A 27,393-nucleotide genomic window follows, 5' to 3' on the forward strand; every position below is an offset into this window, starting at 1 on the left:
ATCCTAATCCTCAATGCTGTGTTCATTTTCTAGTCTGAACTCGGAAACTCGGAAATGTCCGACTTAATAACTGGTTGACGTAGCAAGTCGGAATGTCCAGGTTTCCTAGTTGCGTTCAGGAATAACCACAGATAAAACAATGAGCCAGATATTTTACCGGATGTATAGATGTGAAGCATCCGGTTGGCGTGTCCACTCACTACTAAATATGGTGATGAGAGGAAGCCCAGTGGCCGGCAGTGGGAGAAGATGGAGCAACACGGATTTTGGCCAATGTTCTGCAAGTTTTCTCATCAATTAAACATACAGGTTTCTGTTTCCAAAACCAGAATCTGAAACAAACAGAGTTGACTGCGTTTTGTAGACATTACCATTTGCCAAGGTTTCAAAAAATTGCGTTGTTTAGAAGGAGTCCAAGGTTCAAATAGAGTTATCGAACAGGCGCACTTCCCATAGTAGGCGTTCCCTAATGCTTAAACGCGCCAATAGGATCTCACTAGTTCGTGCATGCCTCTCCCCACCTCCTTGCTCGTTCTGCCCACTGTGCTTAATTTGTTCCCGTTTCAAACGTCAGGCTTTGTTCCATCTTGGGTTAGTTATAAGAATCTTTGTTATAAGCATAGGCGGACTGGATCGTACCGTTCTCTCAAAAAATATTTTAATTGCGCTTCTTTTGACGAATTTGCATTGATTTGTAATATAAAGATTTTATATGTGTATGTGATACATGTTGTGTAACAACCGTTTAATGCTCTCAAGATGATCTAGTCCTGCATTTCAAAAAGTGCGCAGTCCCCCCGTTAGGTGTTTGGTTTATTCCCATGACTGCCATGTTGGATTGAGCCACAAATCTGCTGCTGTTCGCGCTGGAGTTCCGATGAAACTTTAGTATCTACAGTCTTCAGGACGTTGCAGTAATGTTCTCATAATTTGGATTGAAGGAGGACCTTGCGTTGTGTTTGGAACCAACGGGGATGTTCGCGTACTAAAGCGGTTTCTATCGGGTTGTGGTCAGACGTGCATCGATGTGAGGGTCCGGTTGCAGGCCACGGCAGATCAATGACTATTTGTTTGAGTTTCATACAACGACGAATCGGAATCATAACACACCTTTTGGTTGATTGTCAGTAATGAGTGGCCATCTGCCGCAACGGCGGCCCGCTAACAATGGATCCATACTGCTAACCCCACAAGAGAACGACTGTCTCTTCAATTACCTCGGCAGAAAATGCACGGTAAGTTTTATCAGTCATACTTTCTTTACTAATTGCTCATGGATGATGTTTACCCGTTTCAGGATGAATTGAAAACCTGTGTAATTGATGCCTCAATATATTTGATAAAACAATCGAAAGGGAAACAACTCTCGCCCCATGGCACTGACGGTCCTTCCATTGGCTTGGGCTAGACCGGTTGAACAGGGTTAAGGAAAAGGGAATGTTGATATCCCAGGACACAGTGCCATTTGGGCGGTAGAAAGTTTGTCAAGCCCGGAGGCCTCTGGTGTTTCCTGACACACCTGCATAGCATGGAAACACCCAAACGAGGTAAACCACTGTTAACAAGAATGTGCTCCTCGGTTTTGTTGGCCTAGACGAAGGCCAGTGTTTGGATCTGGCAAACCCATCAACCCGGCTACGAATTATTATTCGTACCAGCGTTGCATAATGCCTTGGCAGATTTCGGAAGCCTCCTGTGTGTTCGGAACAATCTGTCTGGCATGCTACAACACTTGCCATTCATTGTTCTGCTGTCCACACGATACTTTCTCATAGGCAATCACACGATTCAATTCAGTTGACTGCGCTCCTCTGGTTTTGGAGATGCAGCAATCAGTGAAGAATGTGTCCAATGTAGCGTTACATTGTATCACTGGCAAATTATCTCTGGGCAAGGCGCTATTTAATGTGACGGCCTGAAATGTATATTATATAACGCGTTTTGTTATCAATTGACACTTCCAGAAAATGATATTTCAATAGAAGCAATGTGTCCTCTTGAAATATGATCTGCATTGATTGCACTCTTTAACCTTGGGTATTTTAAATTGGTGTAATGTACAATAGAATTGTAACCTACACTTATGTCAACAAAACAGTACAGTATCTATTTGCTGTTTTTTTTTTAGATCAAGTTGACACACTGGGGTGTATGTCAATAAACTACCTGGCTAGCCTTGGGTGGTTAACTAATTGTCATCAGATGACAATTCAGAGAGAATGCACCCACCCCGTATTTCACTCTCCATACAGGTATGACCTGTAAACACCAGGTTGGTTGGTACAATTGGACGTCATTTTAATGTTGTTAATCAGTTCATCGGGCATGTGGTTTAATCAGATTTCCTCGTGGATATAGGTCAGGATGTGTTGCGTAATGTTTGAAACTAAGTATGGCTTCTTGGCAGGTTTCTGCCTCGTGTGAAGACGGATACTGCTCGCACAGGTTCCCTACGGTGGTTGTTCCGACAGTTTCTCCAGAGTTGATGTTTTCTGTCTCGGTAGTAACTTTTCCATGCCACATTACCACACCCTTTACTTCCCCATATTATCTGGCTTTGAGTCATGTTACCTTTGCCATGTTCACAAAGTAGGCTAAGGTGGTGTGGGGGAAGTAGTCTTAACTTACTTCCTACTGCTCACGTGGTGGGTCAGAAGAGAGTCCCGCCTCCTACCTGTCAGTCAGTCATACCTGTCCCACGTGTCTCTGCACATGTGTCGTACACCTGCATACACAGCCAATGATGTCATTCCACAGCCATCCAGGCCATGTCACTGACCATGTGACACAGCCCAGGCAGTTGCGTGAGGAACATTCCTGCCTCACTCTCCTCTTGAAAAAAAAATCTTGTTAAAATCCAGGAGAGGTGAGTGATTGCTTGTTATGTAGTGGTCTCACATAGCTAGAGAAGAAAATGCAGGAACTCATCATTGCTGCTGCAGTCTTTTCTCTTCCTCCACAGAGAACTGAACACTGAACAGCCCCTGGCTTCTGTGTTTAACCTTTGGTTTATTCCATTCGTTAAAGGCAAGTAATGTTATGCTAGCTGAGCCAGAAGCTAATATCTAATACCCAAGTTGCCTGTTGAGACGTAGAAGTTATATGCTACTCGGAATCAGAGATGTCAGTGGATTTCAGCTCAGTCTCTCTCTCTCCTCTCTTTCAGTCATTCATACATACAAACAGTGAGCCGCAAACTCTGAAACGCAGGGCCCTGCCAGATGATGAATCACACATGTGAGCGGTCCAACCTGTGTTGCTGTGGCTTTACTGACATTCAACTCATTGGTATTCCTACTGCTTCACTTTTTACTATCAGCACCAGGCTAGAGTTGGAAGCTATCCAATTCGTGTGTGTATGTGTGAGACTGCCTGAGCAGCAGTCCTCTCCAGCAGGAAGTGCAGTAGTCGACCTCCTTCAGTGTTTTGTGCAGGAGTGGCAAAAACTTGCCTTTTGATCTTTACCACATATTCTCCTTCCCAACCTCTTCCCTGTTCTCACTCTTTCCCCACTTCTGCCTCCCCTTACCAGCCCTACTCTGGGCAACTGCCTCCCCTTACCAGCCCTACTCTGGGCAACTGCCTCCCCTTACCAGCCCTACTCTGGGCCACTGCCTCCCTTACCAGCCCTACTCTGGGCCACTGCCTCCCCTTACCAGCCCTACTCTGGGCCACTGCCTCCCCTTACCAGCCCTACTCTGGGCCACTGCCTCCCTTACCAGCCCTACTCTGGGCCACTGCCTCCCCTTACCAGCCCTACTCTGGGCCACTGCCTCCCCTTACCAGCCCTACTCTGGGCCACTGCCTCCCCTTACCAGCCCTACTCTGGGCCACTGCCTCCCCTTACCAGCCCTACTCTGGGCCACTGCCTCCCCTTATCAGTGTCTGTATTTCCTACTACTCTCCAGTCTCTACTCCTTCCCAACACCTCTGAATTTCCCCCTCTCTTTCTGTCCTTCCCAACCCCAGCCATTCCTACCCTATCCCACTTTTTAGGATAAATGGGAAATACTGTCAGGACATGGATGGATGAATGATGCACAGTTGCCGTGCATTCAACATCCTGTTTGTTTCCCCCTGTGAGCCCTCTACAGTCCCACTGGCTGTAGTGTGTAGTAGCACCAGCAGCCTGGAGAGTGGTGCCATGGCGAGCTTTGATGATGTCACTGGGACTGGGTGCCTCCTGTGGCCAGCGGGGCTCGTTCTGGCTGCCGCTGGAGAGGCTGATGGATGATACAGCTCAGCTCTATGTGACCTCACTGCGGTAGCACAGCCCACTAGATGAGCACAGACAGATATTGCTTTCTTTGAAATGTAGGCTGTCCCCAGACCCTGCACAGCCCATCTGTGTGTAGTTAGCTACTAGGTTTTCTAGTAAACTTGGTTTACCACTTTCTGCTCTGGCCTGCCTTTCATCTGCAGGGCAATGGGCCTGAACCCCTCTGCGACGAGGCTAGTAAACTCGGGGAAGGACCTGGGCCCCGTTTCCCAAAAGCATTTTAAGGCTAAGTTCGCTGTTAGAACTTTCGTAGGAGCATCGGTAAATCTCCGTGCTGTTTCCCAAAACCGTTGTTACGAAAGTTGCACTTGAAAGCGCTCGTTATTTACCGACGGCCTAAGACCACTCGTAAAACAGCGAAGTGTCGTTAGCTGCTTTTTTTCACCCTTCTGCGTCACTTTATTCACAGAAGATCTCTGCTAAACATAGAATCAAGATGTTTATCTGTCTGATTGTGATCAATGATAAATTCAGAACAAAGTTTGACTGCAAACCTTTGCGTTTGTTACAAACAAGTGAAGGATAAAAAGCTTTTAAATGAAACCGGAGATGATTGCATTAAAATATACTTTTGGTCATGTAATGTACGTGAACACCTGGTCATTGAACATCTCATTCCTAAATCTTGAGCATTAATATGGAGTTGGTCCTACCTTTGCTGCGATAACAGCCTCCACTCTTCTGGGAAGGCTTTTCACTAGATGTTGTAACATTGCCGCTGGAACTTGCTTTCATTCAGCCACAAGCATTATTGAGGTTGGGCACCGATGCTGGGCGATTGGGCCTGGCTCGCAGTCGGCGTTGTAATTCATCCCAAAGGTGTTCAATGGGGTTGAGGTCAGGGCTCTGTGCAGGCCAGTCAAGTTCTTCAACACCGATCTCAACAAACCATTTCTGTATGGACCTTGCTTTGTGCATGAGGGCATTGTCATCCTGAAACAGGAAAAGGCCTTCCCCAAAGGTGCAAGCACAGAATCATCTAGAATGTCATTGTATGCTGAAGCATTAAGATTTCCCTTCACTGGAACTAAGGGGCTTAGTCCAAACCATGAAAAACAGCCCCAGGCCATTATTGCTCCTCCACTTAACTTTACAGTTGGCACTGGCATCCGCCAAACCCAGATTTGTTTCCACTGATCCAATGGTGGCGAGCTTTGCAACACTCCAGCCGACGCTTGGCATTGCGCATGTTGATCTTAAGCTTGTGTACGGCTGCTCGGCCACGGAAACCCGTTTCATAAAATTCCCGCCGAATAGTTATTGTGATGACGTTTCTTCCAGAGGTAGTTTGGAACTCTGTAGTGAGTGCAACCAATGACAGACTATTTTTACGTGCTTCAGCACCCGGTGGTCCCGTTCTGTAAACTTGTCTGGCCTACCACTTCACGGCTGAGCCCTTGTTGCTCCTAGAAGTTTCCACTTCACAATAACAGCACTTACAGTTGACCAGGGCAGAAATTTGCCAAACTGACTTGTTGGAAAGGTGGCATCCTATGATGCTGCCACGTTGAAAGTCTCAGTAAGGCTCTTCAGTAAGGCCAGTCTACTGACATTGTCTATGGAGATTGCATGGCTGTGTGCTCGTTCTTATTTTATACACCTGTCAGCAATGGGTGTGGCTGAAATGGCCGACTCCACTAATTTGAAGGGGTGTCTGCATACCTTTGTGTGTGTGTGTGTGTAAATAGACATGTACATATTTGTCACATGCTTCGTAAACAACAGGAATAGAGCTCAGCACAGGCAAAGTCCTAGAGGAAAACCTCTAACCAGTCTGCTTTCCACCAGAAACTGGGAGATTAATGCACTTTTGAGTAGGACAATGGCTAAATCACAGGGCCAAATCTACAATGGGAGTTGCCTACCAAGAAGACGACGAATGTTCCTGAGTGGCCAAGTTAGTTTTGACTTAAATCTACCTGAAAATCTATGACATGACCTCAAATGTTTGTCTAGCAATGATCATCACTCAAGACAGCTTGAAGAATTTTGAAAATAATAATGGGCAAATGTTGCACAATCCAGGTGTGCAAAGCTCTTAGAGATTTACCCAGAAAGACTCAGCTGGAATTGATGCCAAAGGTGCTTCTACAAAATATTGACTCGGGTGTGAGTACTTACATTTTGAAGTCGGAAGTTTACATACACCTTAGCCAAATACGTTTAAACTCAGTTTTTCACTGACATTTAATCCTAGTAAAAATTCCCTGTCTTAGATCAGTTAAGATCACCACTTCATTTTAAGAATGTGAAATGTCAGAAGGATTTATTTCAGCTTATATTTCTTTCATCACATTCCCAGTTGGTCAGAGGTTTACATACACTCAATTAGTATTTGGTAGCATTGCCTTTTAAATTGTTTAACTTGGGTCAAACGTTTCGGGTAGCCTTCCACAAGCTTCCCACAATAAGTTGGGTGAATTTTGGCCCATTCCTCCTGAGCTGGTGTAACTGAGTCAGGATTGTCAGGCCTCCTTGCTCCCACACGCTTTTTCTGTTCTGCCAACAAATTTTATATAGGATTGAGGTCAGGGCTTTGTGATGGCCACTCCAATACCTTGACTTTGTTGTCCTTAAGTCATTTTGCCACAACTTTGGAAGAATGCTCGGGGTCATTGTCCATTTGGAAGACCCATTTGCTTGGCAGGCTACTTTTACCGTCCTGCGTGAGGAGACTGCCTAGATGTCAGTAAGCCATACAGAGGACAGTACTGGTACACGTACACACACACACACACACACACACACACGTACACACACACGAGGACAGGGTGACTTTATTCCTGCTGAGAAATTAACAACGCTGTGGTAGTCTGAACTCTGCCAGTGCTGTCACACCTCTGTAGTAGTGTTTCTGCGCATACATTATTTTCTGACCTTGATTTAAAGGTCGACTTGGTGAGATGAGGTTGCCCTGAGCAGATCCGTGGACTTTGAGATGAGCGCGATGCAAACATTTTGCGCAGTCACAGAGTATCTGCGCAGGTGCGCTTCACACAGTTTCAGCATGACCGCTACGGGACCAAAACAGCGGAGAAGTTTAGCCACGCGCTTCCACGCTCTTAGTTGTTGTAGAAATCGGCCTGATATTGTGTTTACTTGGGTCCTTGAGTGTACCTTTTTTTAAAAACTAGAACGTTGATTCCATTGAGGTCGAATACCTCTGTTTTTTTTAAGTAAAAAAAAAACACAGACGGTCGGTCTGTGGGTCTCAGTTAAATCCCTATTCCATCCATTTTACATTTTAGTCTTTCAGCAGATGCTCTCATCTAGAGTGACTTAGTTAGTGCCTTCATTCCTTGTATTATGGGTACTATACGCTCATCACATCATTCATTAACCCCTTGTGCCTCTCTCTGTCGCTCTCTCTGTCACTCTGCAGTCGCTGTGTTCTGCGGTGGTGCAGGTATATGCAGCAGACAGGAACTCAGCCTGGACCAAGAGGTGCTGTGGTGTGGCCTGTCTGGTCAAAGACAACCCAGCACGATCCTACTTTATCAGGGTGTTTGACATCAAGGTGGGTTTAGTTCACACACAAAACACAGACCAACTCGGACACGGCAGCACCTTTACTATGTCCTTTACTATAGAGATGAGCGAGACACACACACTAAATCTGTTGAAGTGCCCTTGAGCAATGCACTTAATCCTAATTTGCTCCGAGTGTCCCGCACTACTATGGCTGACCCTGTAAAACACATTTCACTGCACCTATGTGACAATAAAACATATCCACTCTCTCTCTCTCTCTCTCTCCACAGGAAGGTAAAACCGTGTTTGAGCAGGAGCTCTACAACAACTTCTCAATCTCCGTTTCCAAATCTTACTTCTTCACGTTCGCAGGAGATGTGAGTTATACCTTTCTCTTTGTACTTGATATATCTTGCTCCAGCCAAGTCCTTTCACATGACATGGCCATTTGTTTATGGCAAAAACCTGTGTGTGTGTGCTGTTTTTTCAAACTTGCAGTGTTCGTTCGTTCTTATGACATTCTACTTCATGCGTTTGTGGGCGTGCGTATTTGTGTGTGGGTGTGTGTGTAGTCGTGCCAGATGGGACTGAACTTCGCAAGCGAGGAGGAGGCCAAGCATTTCCGGGTCGCCGTGGGAGACCTGCTGGGGAGACGACAGAGAAAATCTGGTGACTACCGACGCCATCTTTGATTCTACTGACCCCAGACCTCTATTAAAACCATCTCCTCAGCCCGGTCTGCTAATGATTGGACAGGTCCTCTCCATTTTGAGATATATGGATCTCACCTTTATCTGCCATCTCCTTTACTTCCTAATTGTTCAATTGACAGCTCCCCTCTTCCCCTCTCGCTCTCTTCCCCTCTCTTCTTCCCCTCTCGCTCTCTTCCCCTCTCGCTTCCCCTCTCGCTCTTCCCCTTCTCTTCCCCTCTCGCTCTCTTCCCCTTCGCTCCTTCCCCTCTCGCTTCTCTTCTCCCCTCTCGCTCTCTTCCCCTCTCGCTCTCTTCCCCTCTCGCTCTCTTCCCCCTCTCGCTCTCTTCCCCTCTCGCTCTCTTCCCCTCTCGCTCTCTTCCCCTCTCGCTCTCTTCCCCTCTCGCTCTCTTCCCCTCTCGCTCTGGCCCACTGTTACCTCCGGTAGAAGGGGAGCGGGTCTAGAATCAGCTTTACCCTCTCTGAAATCCTAACTAGAGGTCGACCGATTATGATTTTTCAATGCCGATATCGATTATTGGAGCACCAAAAAATAGCCGATACCGATTAATCGGCCGACTATTTCTTGTCATATATATATATATATATATATATGTATGATATATATATATGACAATTACAACAATATTGAATGAACACTTTTATTTTAACTTAATATAATACATAAATAAAATCAATTTAGTCTCAAATAAATGAAACATGTTCATTTTGTTTTAAATAATCCAAAAACAGTGTTGGAGAAGAAAGTGAGAGTGCAATAATTGCCATGTAAAAAAGCTAACGTTTAAGTTCCTTGCTCAGAACATGAGAACATATGAAAGCTGGTGGTTCCTTTTTAAAATGAGTCTTCAACATTCCCAGTTAAGAAGTTTTAGGTTGTAGTTACTGTAGGACTATTTCTCTCTACACCATTTGTATTTCATATACCTTTGACTATTGGATGTTCTTATAGGCACTATAGTATTGCAGCATAATCCCGGGAGTTGATAGGGTTGAAGACAAACAGCGCTGTGCTTCAAGCATTGCGAAGAGCTGTTGGCAAATGCAGGAAAGTGCTGTTTGAATGAATGCTTATGAGCCTGCTGCTGCCTACCACAGCTCAGTCAGACTGCTCTATCAAATATCAAATCATAGACTTAATTATAATATAATAAACACAGAAATACGAGCCTTAGGTCATTAATATGGTCAAATCTGGAAACTAGCATTTAGAAAACAAAACATTTTATTCTTTCAGTGAAATATGGAACTGTTATGTATTTTATCAAACGGGTGGCAACCTTAACTTCTTGCGTCGAGCAATCCCGTATCCGGGAGCGTAATCATAGCCTCAAGCTCATTACCATAACGCAACGTTAACTATTCATGAAAATCGCAAATGAAATTAAATAAATATATTGGCTCACAAGCTTAGCCTTTTGTTAACACTGTCATCTCAGATTTTCAAAATATGCTTTTCAACCATAGCTACACAAGCATTTGTGTAAGAGTATTGATAGCTAGCATAGCATTAAGCCTAGCATTCAGCAGGCAACATTTTCACAAAAACAAGAGAAGCATTCAAATAAAATCATTTACCTTCGAAGAACTTCAGATGTTTTCAATGAGGAGACTCTCAGTTGGATAACAAATGTTCAGTTTTTCCAAAAATATTATTTGTGTAGGAGAAATCGCTCCGTTTTGGTCATCACGTTTGGCTAAGAAAAAAAAACGAAAATTCAGTCATTACAACGCCAAACTTTTTTCCAAGTGAACTCCATAATATCGGCAAACGTTGTTTAGAATCAATCCTCAAGGTGTTTTTCACATATCTATTCGATGATAAATCATTTGTGGCCGTTTGGTTTCTCCTCTGAACCAAATGGAAAAATGCACGCAGCTGGAGATTACGCAATAATTTCAACGGAGGACACCAAGCGGGCACCTGATAAATGTAGTCTCTTATGGTCAATCTTCCAATGATATGCCTACAAATACGTCACAATGCTGCAGACACCTTGGGGAAACGACAGAAAGTGTAAGCTCATTCCTGGCGCATTCACAGCCATATAAGGAGACATTGGAACACAGCGCCTTCAAAATCTGGGGCATTTCCTGTATGAAATTTCATCTTGGTTTCGCCTGTAGCATCAGTTCTGTGGCACTCACAGATAATATCTTTTCAGTTTTGGAAACGTCAGAGTGTTTTCTTTCCAAAGCTGTCAATTATATGCATAGTCGAGCATCTTTTTGTGACAAAATATCTTGTTAAAACGGGAACGTTTTTTAATCCAAAAATTAAAAGAGCGCCCCCTATATCGAAGAAGTTAAGTCTAAATATTGCTATTACATTGCACAATGTTATGTCATAATTATGTAAAATTCTGGAAAATTAGTTTTCAACGAGCCAGGCAGTCCAAACTGTTGCATATACCCTGACTCTACGTGTAATGAACACGAGAAGTGACACATTTTCCCTAGTTAATATTGCCTGCTAACATGAATTTCTTTGAACTAAATATGCAGGTTTAAAAAAAATATATACTTCTGTGTATTGATTTTAAGAAAGGCATTGGTGTTCATGGTTTGGTACATTTGTGCAACGAGTGTGCTTTTGTTAAATCATCACCTGTTTGGCGAAGTAGGCTGTGATTCGATGATAAATTAACAGGCACCGCATTGATTATTTGCAACGCAGGACAAGCTAGTTAAACTAGTAATATCATCAACCATGTGTAGTTAACTAGTGATTATGTGAAGATTGATTAAAAAAAAATCTAAGATAAGTTCAATTAATGCTAGCTAGCAACTTACCTTTGCTCCTTGCTGCATTTGCGTAACAGGTGGTCAGCCTGCCACGCATTCTCCTCGTGGAGTGCAACGTATTCGGCCAAAATAGGCCTCCAAAAATGCCAATTACCGGTTGTTATGGAAACAACTTGAAATTGGCCCTAATTAATCGGCCATGCCGATTAATCGGTCAACCTCTAATCCTTAACATAAACCTGTGCCTGATCAGCTAAGACCAGTGTCCAGGGGCAACAGTGCTCCTGAAGTGCTCCTGGAAATAAGCTTGCTATAATAACAAGGTCAGGACTGTTTGCCCTCTGTCCCAAACCAGCAATATTCTATGCAGTCTCTGTATGGATGATGGTCCTCGACTATTTTAGATCTGAGCTCCGTTTTGTCAGTCTGCCTGTGATCGTTCTGGTAAATTACTAACTCGTACACCTGCGCTTGACGATTAATCCGCACACACACATACACCCCTGCTGCTTATAAACTAACTCGGTCCGAACCCTCCCCTTGTTGCAGAAGAGTTCCTCTTTGATCCGTGCACTTCAGTCACCTGTAACTCCATGCCAATCCCTCACCTCTCCCTTTCACTAACACTAACACACAGCACTATACAGGAGTTTAATTCTATACATTTTGTTTTACAGAAAAGAGACGTGACCCTCCAGGTCAAAATGGTAGGTCCTTCATGAAATTCACTCGGGTCTTTTTTTTTTTTTTTTTTTGAAAATATTTTTTTATTTTAATCAGAAATTGATGTTGACACTAAGCTTTCAAACAACCCAGAAATTATTTGACTCAAAATATTCCTCCACAAACACAATCGTCACTCCCCAACTTCCCCACATGGCTTTGATTGAATGGTTCCAGTGTAAAGCCATTGGATAATCCCCTGATAGCAGGGTCTTAGAGTGAACACCTCTCTCAAGCCCCTGGCTAACAGATGACCTTTCCCCAGCCTTAATCTTAACCAAAAGGGGCATGGAAGTACTGTATATCTGACTGTAGAATCAGTGGTGAGAGGCAATTTCTAAGTACATAGATCCACTATACAGGACATGCTTTAGGTATTCTGCACACACACACACTCCAGAAAGCCAGTTCCACAGGGACGTTGAGCAGGTCCCTCCCCTCAATCTGAAAATACCAAACCTGTAACAACACTCATAATCCAAACCAGGCCATATGAATAATCAACCTACATTCACAGTAGATCACTTAGCTATAGATAAGATATATATAACCTTGTAGCGTATAAGTGGCATCTTATGCTCATATCCCCTCTCATCAGCACCCAGACAGGCTGGGGGTGATATGGTTCATGTCACTTGGTACCAGAGCTTTCCCCAATTGTACAGATACAATAGCAGTCAAAAGCTCTTTTAGAGATGCTCTCTGAACTGGTCATGCAGATTTGCTGTTGTGGAACAGTACAGTGGCACACTTTCATAGCACTCCTTGGCATCGCTTGGCAACAGTGCATACTATTGGACTTCAGCTAGTTTGCTCTGCCTGGCTCCCCATAGTATGGTACTGGTCTGACTGGGTGGACAGACGGTGTCAACCCCTGCTCTGCTTAATCAGGCTAAGAGGATTTAATTCAGCTGCTAATGTTAGTTACTGCACAGCACTCACACTACCCCAGTCCCCTAACACTCATAGCAATGGCTATGTGGAACGGAAGGAGTTGTGGTGTTGACATTTTCTCTTCATCATAGCGGTGACCTGTAAACAGATTGCTGAGGGTTGATGTTTTTGCATGGCGCGGCCTAGACCTATCCTGTCCCCTGAGGGTTGATCAAATCAAATGTTATTGGTCACATGCACATAGCTAGCAGATGTTAATGCGAGTGTAGCGAAATGCTTGTGCTTCTGATTCCAAAAGTGCAGTAATATCAAACAAGTAATCTAACAATTCCCCAACTGCTGCCTAATACACACAAATCTAAAAGGGGTGAATGAGAATATGTACATATAAATATATGGTTGAGCGATGGCTGAGCGGCGTAGGCAAGGTGCAGTAGATGGTATAAAATACAGTATAAACTTTTGAACGGTAGTGTATGTGTTCACTTAGAAATGTCCCTGTTTTTTGAAAGATAAGCAAATGTTTTGTCCATTAAAATAACATCAAATTGATCAGAAATACATTTATTAATGCTGTAAATTACTATTGTAGGTGGAAACGGCTGATTAAAAAATAATAATAATGGAATATCTACATAGGCGTACAGAGGCCCATTATCAGCAACCATCACTCCTGTGTTCCAATGGCACGTTGTGTTAGCTAATCCAAGTTTCTCATTTTAAAAGGCTAATTGATCACTAGAAAACCCCTTTGCAATTGTTAGAACAGCTGAAAACTCATGTTGATTTAAAGAAGCAATAAAATTCAACTTTAGACTAGTTGAGTATCTGAGATTTGTACAGGGTAAAATCCTTCCTTCTTCAAGATCGCTATCACTCCATTTTTACAATGTCATGCCATACCCTGTGGACGGCGCGTTCCTCTTACAACAGGACAATGACCCAAAGCACAGCTCCAAACTGTGCAAGAATTATTTAGGGCAGAAACAGTCAGCTGGTATTCTGTCTATGATGGACTGGCCAGCACAGCCACCGGATCTCAACCCTATTGAGCTGTTGTGGGAGCAGCTTGACCGTATGGTACGTAAGAAGTGCACATCAAGCTAATCCAACTTGTGAAATCTTGAGTACCTCAACAAATTGACAACTAGAATGCCAAAGGTATGCACGGCATTCATTTGCTGCAAATGGAGGATTCTTTGACGAAAGCAAAGTTTGAAGAACACAATTATTTCAATTATAAATCATTATTTATAACCTTGTCAACATCTTGACTATATTTCCTATTCATTTTGCAACTCATTTCATGTATGTTTTCATGGAACACAAAGACCTTTCTAAGTGACCCCAAACTTTTGAATGGTAGGGTACATATGATATTAATAAGTAATGTAAGATATGGAAAAAATTATTAAAGTGGCTTTGTTTAAAGTGACTAGTGATCCATTTGCTAAAGTGGCCAGTGATTGGGTCTCCATGTCGGCAGCAGCATCTCTGAGTTAGTGATTGCTGTTTAGCAGTCTGATGGCCTTGGGGGTGCCACACTCAGTGCCCTCACCTCCTCCCTGCAGGCCCACTACTGTTGTCGTCTGCAAACTTGATTGAGTGGGAGGCATCACGAAGCCTCCAGCTTGATGATGAGCTTGGCGGGAACTATGGTGTTGAATGCTGAGCTGTCAATGAACAGCATTCTTACATAGGTATTCTTCTTGTCCAAATGGGAATGTGTAGTGACATGGCGATTGCATCACCGGGAAGGTGGAGGTGATATGATCCTTGACTAGTCTCTCAAAGCACGTCATGATGACAAGAAGTGAGTTCTACGGTGCGGTAGTCATCTTTGCCTTCTTGGGTACAGGAACAATGGTAGCCATCTTGAAGCATGTGGGGACAGCAGACTGAGATGAGGAGCGATTGAATATGTCCATAAACACACCAGAATAACTACACTGTTTATATTCAGCCATATTCCCAGACCTCTCTCCATGGTTAAATTGGGTGGTTTGCGCTTTTAGTTTTGCGCGAATGCCGCCATGCATCCATGGTTTCTGGTTAGGGAAGGTTTTAATAGTCAGTGGGTACAACCTCTCCAATGCACTCACCGAGTCAGCGTATAGGACGATGTTATTCTCTGAGGCTGACCGGAACATATCCCAGTCATCAAAACAATCTTGAAGCGTGGATTCCGATTGGTCAGACCAGCATTGAATGGTTCTAGTCACTGGTACATCCTGTTTGAGTTTCTGCCTATAAGACGGTAGGATCAAGATGGCTTTGTGGTCGGATATGCCGAAGTGAGGGCGGGCTTTGTATGCATCGCAGAAGTTAGAGTAGCAGTGGTCAAGTTTATTACTCCCGCGCATAGTGCCCAAGCCAGACTGCATGGCTTGGGCTTTGCCCATACAGACAACATTCTGGTCTGGCTGGCATTGTGTGTTCTGTCTGTGGTAAGGACAGGTGAGAATGACCCTGCGGATAGGAAGAGGGCACAGCCAGATCCACATTGGGCAGATGGATGTGGGACCGTGTTTGTTTGGGTATGACTCACTAGTGTGTGTCTGCGGAATTAACTGTGTTCACCCGGAAGGTTCCAGTTTTCGTTGCCTTGAATGCCCTCTCTCGTTCACCTCTCCCACTCCTTATCGCTGTCACTCTCTCCCTTTTTCTCACACCATCGCTCCTCCTTTCTCCATGCCATCTCTTGAGTCCTGTCTCCCACCCACCCAGCCAGCCTCTCTCTCTGATGTAGATTCATCATGTTTAAGAGAACCTCAGGGATTATGGTGGATTAGCAGTGGGCATTAATGGTTATGTAAAATCCAGCATCATCGTGATTTGCTGGGATTAGAGGTGGGCTGGAGTTGGGGGTGTGGTTTGGCCCGCTGGTGGAGAAAGGCGGAAGGGAAGGGATGAGAGAGTAAGGGAAAGAGTCAGGCTCAGAGATGGGACCTGGCAGTGCTCCCTGTTGTGAAGGGGAGGAGAGAGTACTCAGTTTGGAGGCGGGGCCAGCTGTTGCTGTGGCATTTGCCCAAACCCTAGGCACCTCACTTAGCCGGAGGGTCTTAGTCTGCCTGGCTCTGCCTGCTGTCTGTCTGGTCCGTACCCTGCTCAGTCTCCTCTCTTGATCTCTCTGGTTGCTCTTCCACCTGGTTCTCTGAATCTGAAAATCCTGGAGTTGGTTCTCTAGTTCTGTGGCTCGCACACCCTGTGTTCCTCTTGGGATGTCTCTCTGATTCTGAGGACCAAAAGATCTCTGGATCAGTGGATCTCTAAGCTATAGCCCAGGACTGGGCACCACGTAGTCTTGCCCCCCCCCCCTCATGCTGCCGCCATCGCTCTGTGATGATGTTCTGTACCACCTTCCTGTCCTCTCCCTCTGAGGACCTATCTGAGGGGGGAGGAGGAGGGATCCATCCAGGAGGGTGTCTCTCCACCCTCCACTGCCTGATCCTTCCCCAGGAGGAACTATATGCGCCCCCCTCTGACCCTACCAACCGCCTCTCGCTACGCCACGGGGACCAGGCCTGCGGCGTTGTGGGTGAAATGCTTCTGGACGTCAACACGGCAGCTGCCGGAGGGTGTAAGGGGGACAGAGGTGGGAGGAAGGGGGACGGAACTCCCTGTGACTGTAGTCCCTCCGTCTCGCCCTCGGTCAGAAAGAGCCCCCGTGGGGACTCGAGCCACAGAGGTAGGTGGCTGAGGAGTCAGGACACTCATGTCCGTAGAATTCAGTTTGGTTTGACCACTATGTGGGTGTCACAGGACGTGTGAGCCGCAGGCAGTGGCAATATTATTCCGTGTGAGGTTTCCACACGCATCTCATCCAGTCAGTAGTGTGGTGGTTGTTTTTCTTGTCTGCTGTGCGTTGGTTAGCAGACATCTCTCTGACTGTCCTAAGCCTAATGGGAGGCATTTGAGAGGAGATGGTTGTACACGAGGAGTGCTTAGTGAGAATGTAATGTGATCCCAGCAACAGATTGTGTGTTGTGACGCTGGCTGAACTCTCCAGGAGTTAAAAGCCAACCTGTGTGCCCTCTCATCGAACTAATTGGAGGAGGACGCGTCAACGATGGAAGTAGACCTCATTAATGAAATGTCAAGTCTCTTTTGTAATCCAGTATGTTAAACTACCTAGATCTGAGACTGGTCTTCCCCCAGACCAAGACTCTCCGGGCCTGTTGCGTTGTGGGTACTGTAGTTCTGACTCTCTTCTCCTCCCCCCCAGGCCCGGCCCTGCCCATGGCCACGGTGGACATCAAGAACCCAGAGATCAACACTGTGTCACGGTTCCACGGACACACCTCTCAGACTAACATGGTGAGCAGCAGCTTCAACAACAACAACAAGAAGGAGAAGAAGGTGAAGGGAAAGAAGGGCAAGAAGCTGACCAAGGCAGACATCGGAACGCCCAGCAACTTCCAGTGAGTTTTTCATTCCATTCTCATTTATTACTCTCTATTCTGTTCTATATGATTGTTATATTCTGTTATGTTCTATTTCATTCTATTTAGGTGTATTTTGTTTTTAAATTCTGCTATTTTTTGGTCACACCTGAGCAGTAAGGGTCATTCTCAAGCCCACAGTGTGGGTTGAATCCTCACATGAGATTAGATTTGTGGGGAACATCTAGTTCTCTGTCAAGTTAGGATGTGGCCTGTTGGGGTCATCTGGGGGGTATTGCATGGCTAATGTATAGAGGAGTACCTCTAGCCATACTGCCATGTGTTAATGTGTGGCAAAGAGTTGATGGGACTTTTTAAAATCCTGGACATATTTTTAATCTCATGTAATATGTATCTGGCATGATTGATGCGAGGATTATCTGTCCTGTGTTTTTAGGACTAGGACACTGGTAGTCAATACTATAGTACTGGCTTACTGAAGTAGTGTATACCAGGTGTATTTAACCAGGGGTCCACCCTCCGGTACTGCAGGGGCCCGTGGGGGGAAAAAATATATATATATATACACTGCTCAAAAAAATAAAGGGAACACTTAAACAACACAATGTAACTCCAAGTCAATTACACTTCTGTGAAATCAAACTGTCCACTTAGGAAGCAACACTGATTGACAATAAATGTCACATGCTGCTGTGCAAATGGACTAGACAACAGGTGGAAATTATAGGCAATTAGCAAGACACCCCCAATAAAGGAGTGGTTCTGCAGGTGGGGACCACAGACCACTTCTCTGTTCCTATGCTTCCTGGCTGATGTTTTGGTCGCTTTTGAAAGCTGGCGGTGCTTTCACTCTAGTGGTAGCATGAGACGGAGTCCCCAACCCACACAAGTGGCTCAGGTAGTGCAGCTCATCCAGGATGGCACATCAATGCGAGCTGTGGCTAGAAGGTTTGCTGTGTCTGTCAGCGTAGTTTCCAGAGCATGGAGGCGCTACCAGGAGACAGGCCAGTACATCAGGAGATGTGGAGGAGGCCGTAGGAGGGCAACAACCCAGCAGCAGGACTGCTACCTCCGCCTTTGTGCAAGGAGGAGCACTGCCAGAGCCCTGCAAAATGACCTCCAGCAGGCCACAAATGTGCATGTGTCTGCTCAAACGGTCAGAAACCGACTCCATGAGTGTGGTATGAGGGCCTGACGTCCACAGGTGGGGGTTGTGCTTACAGCCCAACACCGTGCAGGATGTTTGGCATTTGCCAGAGAACACCAAGTTTGGCAAATTCGCCACTGGTGCCCTGTGCTCTTCACAGATGAAAGCAGGTTCACACTGAGCACGTGACAAACGTGACAGAGTCTGGAGACGCCATGGAGAACGTTCTGCTGCCTGCAACATCCTCCAGCATGACCTGTTTGGCGGTGGGTCAATCATGGTGTGGGGTGGCATTTCTTTGGGGGGCGCACAGCCCTCTATGTGCTCGCCAGAAGTAGCCTGACTGCCATTAGGTACCAAGATGAGATCCTCAGACCCCTTGTGAGACCATATGCTGGTGCGGTTGGCCCTGGGTTCCTCCTAATGCAAGACAATGCAAGACAATGCTAGACCTCATGTGGCTGGAGTGTGTCAGCAGTTCCTGCAAGAGGAAGGCATTGATGAATCCAATTGAGCACATCTGAGACATCATGTCTCGCTCCATCCACCAATGCCACGTTGCACCACAGACTGTCCAGGAGTTGGCGGATGCTTTAGTCCAGGTCTGGGAGGAGATCCCTCAGGAGACCAACCGCCACCTCATCAGGAGTATGCCCAGGCATTGTAGGGAGGTCATACAGGCACGTGGAGGCCACACACACTACTGAGCCTCAGTTTGACTTGTTTTAAGGACATTACATCAAAGTTGGATCAGCCTGTAGTGTGGTTTTCCACTTTAATTTTGAGTGTGACTCCAAATCCAGACCTCCATGGGTTGATAAATTTGATTTCCATTGATCATTTTTGTGATTTTGTTGACAGCACATTCAACTATGTGAAGAAAAAAGTATTTAATAAGAATATTTCATTCATTCAGATCTAGGATGTGTTATTTTAGTGTTCCCTCTATTTTTTTGAGTAGTGTATATACATACACACAGTACCAGTCAAAAGTTCTGACACACCTACTCATTCAAGGGGTTTTCTTTACTCTTTTCCACGTTGTAGAATAATAGTGAAGACATCAAAACTATGAAATAACACATATGGAATCATCTAGTAACCAAATCAAAATATATTTTAGATTGTGCAAAGTATCCAACCATTGCCTTGATGGCAGCGTTGCACACACTTCCGACAGTCTTGAAGGAGTTCCCACATATGCTGAGCACTTGTTGGCTGCTTTTCCTTCACTCTGCAGTCCAACTCATCCAAAACCATCTCAATTTGGTTGCGTGATAGTGGAGGCCAGATCATCTGATCTCAAATATTAAATCTCAGCCGTCATACCGCTCCGGAAGGAGACTCCTTCTGTCTTCAAGAGATGAACGTACTTGGGTGTGTAAAGGGCAAATCAATCCCAGAACAACAGCAAAGGATCCTGTGAATATGCTGGAGGAAACAGGTGCAAGAGTATCTATATCCACAGTAAAACGAGTCCTATATCGGCATAACCTGAAAGGCCACTCGGCAAGGAAGAAGCCACTGCTCCAAAACCGCCATAAAAAAGGCCTGACTACGGTTGGCAACTGCACATGGGGACAAAGATCATAGTTTTTAGAGAAATGTCCTCTGGTCTGATGAAACTGTTAATGACCAAAATGACCATTGTTAATGTTTGGAGGGAAAAGGGGGAAGCTCGCAAGCCGAAGAACACCATCCCAACCGTGAAGCATGGGGGTGGCAGCATCATGTTGTGGGGGGTGATATATATTTTTGATGTTTTTATGAATATTTATGAATATCACTAGCAACAACAGAATAAACACATTTTGAATTAGTAGTATCTTTCTTTTTATTTATTTATTTTATTTTACCTTTTTATTTAACCAGGTAGGCAAGTTGAGAACAAGTTCTCATTTACAATTGCGACCTGGCCAAGATAAAGCAAAGCAGTTCGACAGATACAACGACACAGTTACACATGGAGTAAAACAAACATGCAGTCAATAATACAGTATAAACAAGTCTATATACAATGTGAGCAAATGAGGTGAGAAGGGAGGTAAAGGCAAAAAAGGCCATGGTGGCAAAGTAAATATAATATAGCAAGTAAAACACTGGAATGGTAGTTTTGCAATGGAAGAATGTGCAAAGTAGAAATAAAAATAATGGGGTGCAAAGGAGCAAAATAAATAAATTAATTAAAATTAAATACAGTTGGGAAAGAGGTAGTTGTTTGGGCTAAATTATAGGTGGGCTATGTACAGGTGCAGTAATCTGTGAGCTGCTCTGACAGTTGGTGCTTAAAGCTAGTGAGGGAGATAAGTGTTTCCAGTTTCAGAGATTTTTGTAGTTCATTCCAGTCATTGGCAGCAGAGAACTGGAAGGAGAGGCGGCCAAAGAAATAATTGGTTTTGGGGGTGACTAGAGAGATGTACCTGCTGGAGCCTGTGCTACAGGTGGGAGATGCTATGGTGACCAGCGAGCTGAGATAAGGGGGGACTTTACCTAGCAGGGTCTTGTAGATGGAGCCAGTGGGTTTGGCGACGAGTATGAAGCGAGGGCCAGCCAACGAGAGCGTACAGGTCGCAATGGTGGGTAGTATATGGGGCTTTGGTGACAAAACGGATTGCACTGTGATAGACTGCATCCAATTTGTTGAGTAGGGTATTGGAGGCTTTTTTGTAAATGACATCGCTAAAGTCGAGGATTGGTAGGATGGTCAGTTTTACAAGGGTATGTTTGGCAGCATGAGTGAAGGATGCTTTGTTGCGAAATAGGAAGCCAATTCTACATTTAACTTTGGATTGGAGATGTATGATATGGGTCTGGAAGGAGAGTTTACAGTCCAACCAGACACCTAAGTATTTGTAGTTGTCAGAGCCGTCCAGAGTAGTGATGTTGGACAGGCGGGTAGGTGCGGGTAGCGATCGGTTGAAGAGCATGCATTTAGTTTTACTTGTATTTAAGAGCAATTGGAGGCCACGGAAGTAGAGTTGTATGGCATTGAAGCTTGCCTGGAGGGTTGTTAACAGTGTCCAAAGAAGGGCCGGAAGTATACAGAATGGTGTCGTCTGCGTAGAGGTGGATCAGAGACTCACCAGCAGATCCAACTTTATTTCTCAACTCCTAATGTTGAGCTAATTACAGTCTCTGGAGTGTTTGACAGCTTATTCGCAGGTGCTTTTTCAAAGCCTGACAGTGTGGTGGGTGCCGTTTCCAAGGCAAGACATACATTTTTGCCAACACATGATTCACCCTTGTTTAAACAGCTGCTCTTAGCGAAAATGTGCTTGGAGTTACCTTTCTAGCTTGGCTACTTTTAGAGTTTACACTTCCTCTGTGTGTGAGTTTAGGGTTTGGTGTGTGTGTGTGTGTGTGTATAGTAGGTAGCCTACGTGATCATTCCCGCAGGCTCTGTACTCCTCTCTGTCTGATCATGTGTTTCCTTCCAGGCACGTTGGCCACGTCGGCTGGGACCCTAACACAGGCTTCGATGTGAGTATGACTGACTGGGTTCTGACTGAGGAGATATTGTTGTTGTCTACACTGTAGCATCTGACTAGTAGAATCATCCCCTACTTCTAATGGTATGGGAAGATCCTATGTGACCTGTGATCTGCCTCTTCTCACCCGGTGGTCTAGCTAGCCTCTGTCATATAACGTATGGGATGTTTTAATGTCGCATGCACAAGTACAGTGAAATGCCAGTCTTGCAAACTCAAACCAGTAGGCCTGGACAGTGGGATGGTTTCTCCGAGGATGTGTATTACTGGGAGAAGGGGGGTTGTGTTTTTATCCCCCTTACGAGTTCTCGGGCTCAGAACTTGTTTATTTCTGATGCCGTGTTCATCAGACATGATTCTCCTCAGAACTAAATATGAAATATTATGTCGTCTCTCCTCTCAGCCCCCTGCAGAAGTCACTGCCAGCCCAGGGTTACACAAGGAGATTTCACATTCTAAACCTGTTTCTGCGTCATCCATTCAGTTGCTTCCAAAAAAGGATGATAAGTAAATATTGCGTGGTGTTCTACACGCACATCGAACAGACTGGGAACCGGATGATTTGTTGAAATTTCTAAAATAAGATTTCAATGATTTTTGAGTTTCAGAGCTTTAATATTTTCAAGAATTTAAGTGGAGAGAGAGAGAGAGATGAGCGAGTTTAAGAGAAAAAGCTGTAGGGTGGTTTAACATGGTTCGACAGGAACAGGAAAGAATACCCCTTACAGCAGTAATTCATTACATCAAAGAACACAACCTGAGTTACATAAACTAAAACTAAGCTGTTGTTTTGTGTCTCTGCCCAGAGATCTAGAGTAGTGGTTTAGAGTAGATGTGATATAAACCTGTGTAATCTAGTTCTGTGTGAATATAATCCCACAGCCTTCAATCCACTCTCCCGCCTGGGTAGTGCCAACCTGTGCACAGTTCCCCTCAGCCACCAGGTGGCGATGCAGGGGCTTTTTACAACAGGGGTGCCAACATCTGAGCAGTTTATCTGAACATGAGACCGCCAGCTCTGACACGTGTTTCTAACTGAGTAGTGTTTTATCGTTCTAACTCATTGAGGTTCAAGCTAAGTGAAGTTGTAACCAATTGAAGTGCTGAGTGACGTTCTAACTGATAGTGGTTCTAACCCGGCATTGGTTCTATTCCTGTTAGTTTCTTTTCCAGTATTTCAGTGTGGTTCCAACCCAGTGTTCTCTTCTCTCCTCCAGTTGAACAACCTAGACCCGGAGCTGAAGAACCTGTTTGACATGTGTGGCATCTCTGAGGCCCAGCTGAAGGACAAGGAGACTTCCAAGGTCATCTATGACTTCATCGAGAAGAAGGGAGGCGTGGAGGCAGTCAAGATCGAGCTCCGCAGACAAGGTGTGTATGTGAGTCGGGGGGAGAACTAAGGGCTTTAGGTTCTATGTTTGTCAGAAGAATATCCATAGTGACTGACAAACAAGTTGTCTTGAAGCCTAAACTGTGATTGTTTAGTGCTCTAATGTTCATCGTGTGTTCCTCAGGTCCTCCACCTCCGAGGTGGTGTGGTAGGTTGGTTTATCTCTGCATGGTGCTGCTGTGGCATTAACCTGACTGGGAGCTGTCTGATAGACTAACTCTGACCTCTGTAGGACAAAAGAGTAGTTCCATCTCTGTCCCAAAGTCTAATATGGGGTTTCCCCAAACTGGGTCCTGTGTGCACGTTTTGTTGCCCTAAACTATGATTATTTGAATCAGCTGTGTAGTGCTAGGGCAAACGCCCAAAAATGTGCTCCCAGGAAGGGGCCCCAGGACCGAGTTTGGGAATCCCTGGTCTAACACAGGGGTGCACAACTCATGCCCCCGAGTTCCTCAGGACTGATGCCCTTGAAGACCAGGGTCTCTGTCCAGTGTCTTGAGTAGCAATGGTGATCTAGGCTCTGTTTTCTCTTCTAGATCATAATGAATAAGATTCTATGGAAAGAGCCTAGATCAGCACTCCTAATCGCAGACGCTTTGTGGAGAATGACCCATAGCTGTGCAACCCTGGGCTGGATCTAACATGTCCGCCTTGACAGACCAGACCAGGAGTCAGTTTGCAGTGTGCTGAAGAGACGTTTGCCTTTTGACTTTAGAATATCATGTTAGTCAATGCTATGCTACCACAGAGCTTTTGTTTTGAGTTTCTGGGTTAGTTGAGAAGAATAACATGAAGCATAGCTGTCCCTAGTGACTACAGTCATTACTGCATGCTGTCATACCAGCGATTGAGCTGTATTTATTGCTGCCTTTCATCCAGAGGTTCTTCTAGAATTGAAAGCATGTTGTGAAGTGTATGGTAGGCTCAGAATGTGTATATATGCAATAGTTGATTCCATGCAAAAATAATTGATCTTCTCTCTGGTCCAGCCCCCCCACCCCCTCCTTCCAGAGGTGGACCACCACCCCCTCCCCCACACCAGACCTCCGGCCCCCGCCCCCACCCATCAGGGCAAGGGGCGCACCTCCCCCTCCTCCCCCTCCAGAGCGCCCACCTCAGCCCCACCACCACCTCCCCCTCCAGAACAGGCATGGGAGCTCCACCCCCACCCCCAACCAGAGGCCCTCTGCCCCCTCCTCCCCAGCCTTCCCATGCCTCCCTGGCTCCCCATGCCCCACCTCCTCCCCCGCCTCCCTCCTCCGCCCCAGCAGGTATGGGTTCCGGAGCACCCCCTCCTCCTCCCCCGCCTCCCGGCCCTCCTCCCCCACCCATGCTGCTGGAAGCTGATGGAGGGGGTGGTGGTGCTGGTAAGCCCTCAGCCCTGTTGAGCCAGATCAGGGAGGGGGCTCCGCTGAAGAAGGTGGAGCAGAAGGAGAGGCCTGTTTCCACCAGCACCGGCCGAGACGGTCTCCTCGAACAGATACGACAGGGCAAGCAGCTAAAGGCTGTGAGTGGACATTACCTTATACACTACACTCTAACCCCTATGCCCATGTTCCCTATACCCTAGCTCCTACCTCAACCACTAAAAGCCAATTTATGATTGCTCCGGTATTGCGATCCAGATGCTGAGTACTGAGGGTATGATACAAATGCAGAGCTTAATCGAGCTCTGTACCGCATCGCCGTGTGCCTCCCAAATTTTGTAACAATGTGGAGGGCTCCGCATTGACATGATTGGTTAACGGTAGGTGGGGGCGGGAAGTCCTCTATAAACACAAACTCACTTCCTTGACATCTTCCTTCACAACAGCTCTGCGAAGCGCAGGAAGTATGAATGGCCTGACTTCTACACTTCCCCTACCCTAGTGATACTAGATGCACATTCCCCTATACTGGAGCGTGTTGACTGGTGTGTATTCCTGCGTGTTCCAGGTGACTGACGAACCAGTGTCAGGAGGACCCGCCAGTCCTTCAGCCGGCATCGTAGGAGCTCTGATGGAGGTGATGCAGAAAAGGAGCAAAGCCATCCACTCCTCAGGTACACACACACACACACACACACACACACACACACACACACACCCATATACATATCAGATAAGAGGTTGCTGTTATATTCATACCAATGTATTTGCTATGTTCGTGTGTCTCTCTCTCCCTAGATGATGACGACGATGATGATGAGGAAGAGGACTTTGAGGATGATGATGAGTGGGATGACTAGTGACCCCCCAGATGATTATGACAACACTACATTGTTCCTAAATTGTTTTTCTAAATCTTATTCAAATGATAATGTAAATGTTTTATCAATTTGCTGTATATTTTTGTTGCCTTTATGCTTTTTTAAATTTGTATTCTGTGCAATACCTCATTTAATCTGTAAAGGTTTGTCATATTCTCTTTCTGTAAAGTTGTTCTCTCCTTCATTAACATTTTGTTTTATGTCAAGTTTCTCTTGATCTGTAGAGTTCAGTCAGTGACTGGAGGGAGAACAAATGAACAAACTGACAGGGCCCTAAATGTTAAAAGTTGTTAAAAATCGAGAACACTATTTTCATACCCTTCTCTTACTTAATTTTTACTTATTCAAAAATCCTAGTTTAGCACTCTTATTTTCTTACGAAATCAGCTCTGTTGGAATATTTAGTCCCATTCGCTGTCGATGGTAAATCTACTCAGAGTTTGTATTTTTGCACGAATTGAAAGAAGAGGCTCAGTACGTGAATACGGAGCAGTATCATGGCTGTATCTGCAACGTTATGCTTTAAAGCTACCGATATCACTTCAATTATCCAATACTGTCAACCTGTACACTACAGTAGCGCACACACACACACACACAGCTGTCTTGCTCTGCGTTTCGCCTTGTTTCATCAGTTACAGTATACTCTACAAACATATTGGTTTTACTGTAGCAATCAACCACCTGCAGTTCTTTGTTTGAATCAGGTCGGTGCGGAAGCAAAGCTTGAGGATGAATTAGTTTTGGTAACTTAATATGACATCTGAACTGTTTCACTAACAAACTGTCCTTCAGGACCAGTGAACTACACTAACACTCATCTACCATTGACACTAACCTAGTCTCTACACAGAGGGATACTGTTTTCTCATTGGGGAAGGGAACTAATGCTGTTTTTTACAGCTCTGTCTGTTTTCACGGTTAGTGAAACTCTGTTCAGTAACCAGGATATATGGACCTCAAACCTTCAGAAATTAGGTTGGAAGAATAATGGACTATTAAATTGTACACTCAAATAAATGTTAATATTTACAGTGACGCTCTCCTGTTTTCTGTGGGATGGATGTGAGTATGATAAATATGCCTTTGTTACAGTAGGATATGTACTGTACAATAAGTGTTTGTTTGGGCCTAGGGTTGTGTGAGGGAGAGCAACTCCTGAGTGTTTACTTGTTTTGATGTTTGAGCACGTTAAAGGCGTGCACGTGGATGTGTGCGTGCACGTGCACTAAGCCCTCTGGCAACCCTTCCATCAGTAGTGAGTGATGACCAGAGCTCTCATCACCAGCAGCTTGGCATGATTGAGCAGACAACAGCTGAGACATATTCACATGGGGTCTTTGAACGGTACATATAGCATTTAATGAATAGAGCAGACTTGAACCTCTCTTACATGCTACAGAGCTGTCTGATCTACACTTAATAGTTCTATCTGACTGTCCAGTGATGTTCCACGGCCTGTCTGAATACCTGAATAACACCCTGGTATGTCTGCTCCCACAAACTGATCTCAAACTGAAATAAGATTGCCTGCATTGTTGATATTTATAATTAATCGTAGTTGGGTGTTATTTCAATCCGTTCCAGGTGATGCCTGTGTAGCTATGCCAACGATAGTGGGTGCAGCAGGGTAGAGCGTGTCCTTTGTCCTCTCCCTTGTGCACTTTGGTAGGCCTGCAGGACCAGCGTCCCCTATGAATGGTTTACGAAAGGGGTTATAGTGGGTATGTCACATTTCCAGGCCACCAGCACTGTTTGAATTACACCTGAGCAGTGAGCTTGGCACCCCTAGTGACAATACACTGGGGACAGAGCATGGACATAGCAACAACGGGACTTACTTACATGGCAACAAGGGAACGACTGCTTAATGGGAACACATGGACATATGGCGA

General features: G+C 45.2%; 1 pseudogene; it reads left to right on the forward strand.

Moving 5' to 3' along the window:
- The first annotated feature begins 591 nt into the window (after positions 1–591).
- Positions 592–26,532, forward strand: LOC112216877 (annotated as a pseudogene).
- Positions 26,533–27,393: the final 861 nt, after the last annotated feature.

Source organism: Oncorhynchus tshawytscha, linkage group LG17 (assembly GCF_018296145.1).
Source record: "Oncorhynchus tshawytscha isolate Ot180627B linkage group LG17, Otsh_v2.0, whole genome shotgun sequence".
Classification (NCBI taxonomy): Eukaryota; Metazoa; Chordata; class Actinopteri; order Salmoniformes; family Salmonidae; genus Oncorhynchus; species Oncorhynchus tshawytscha.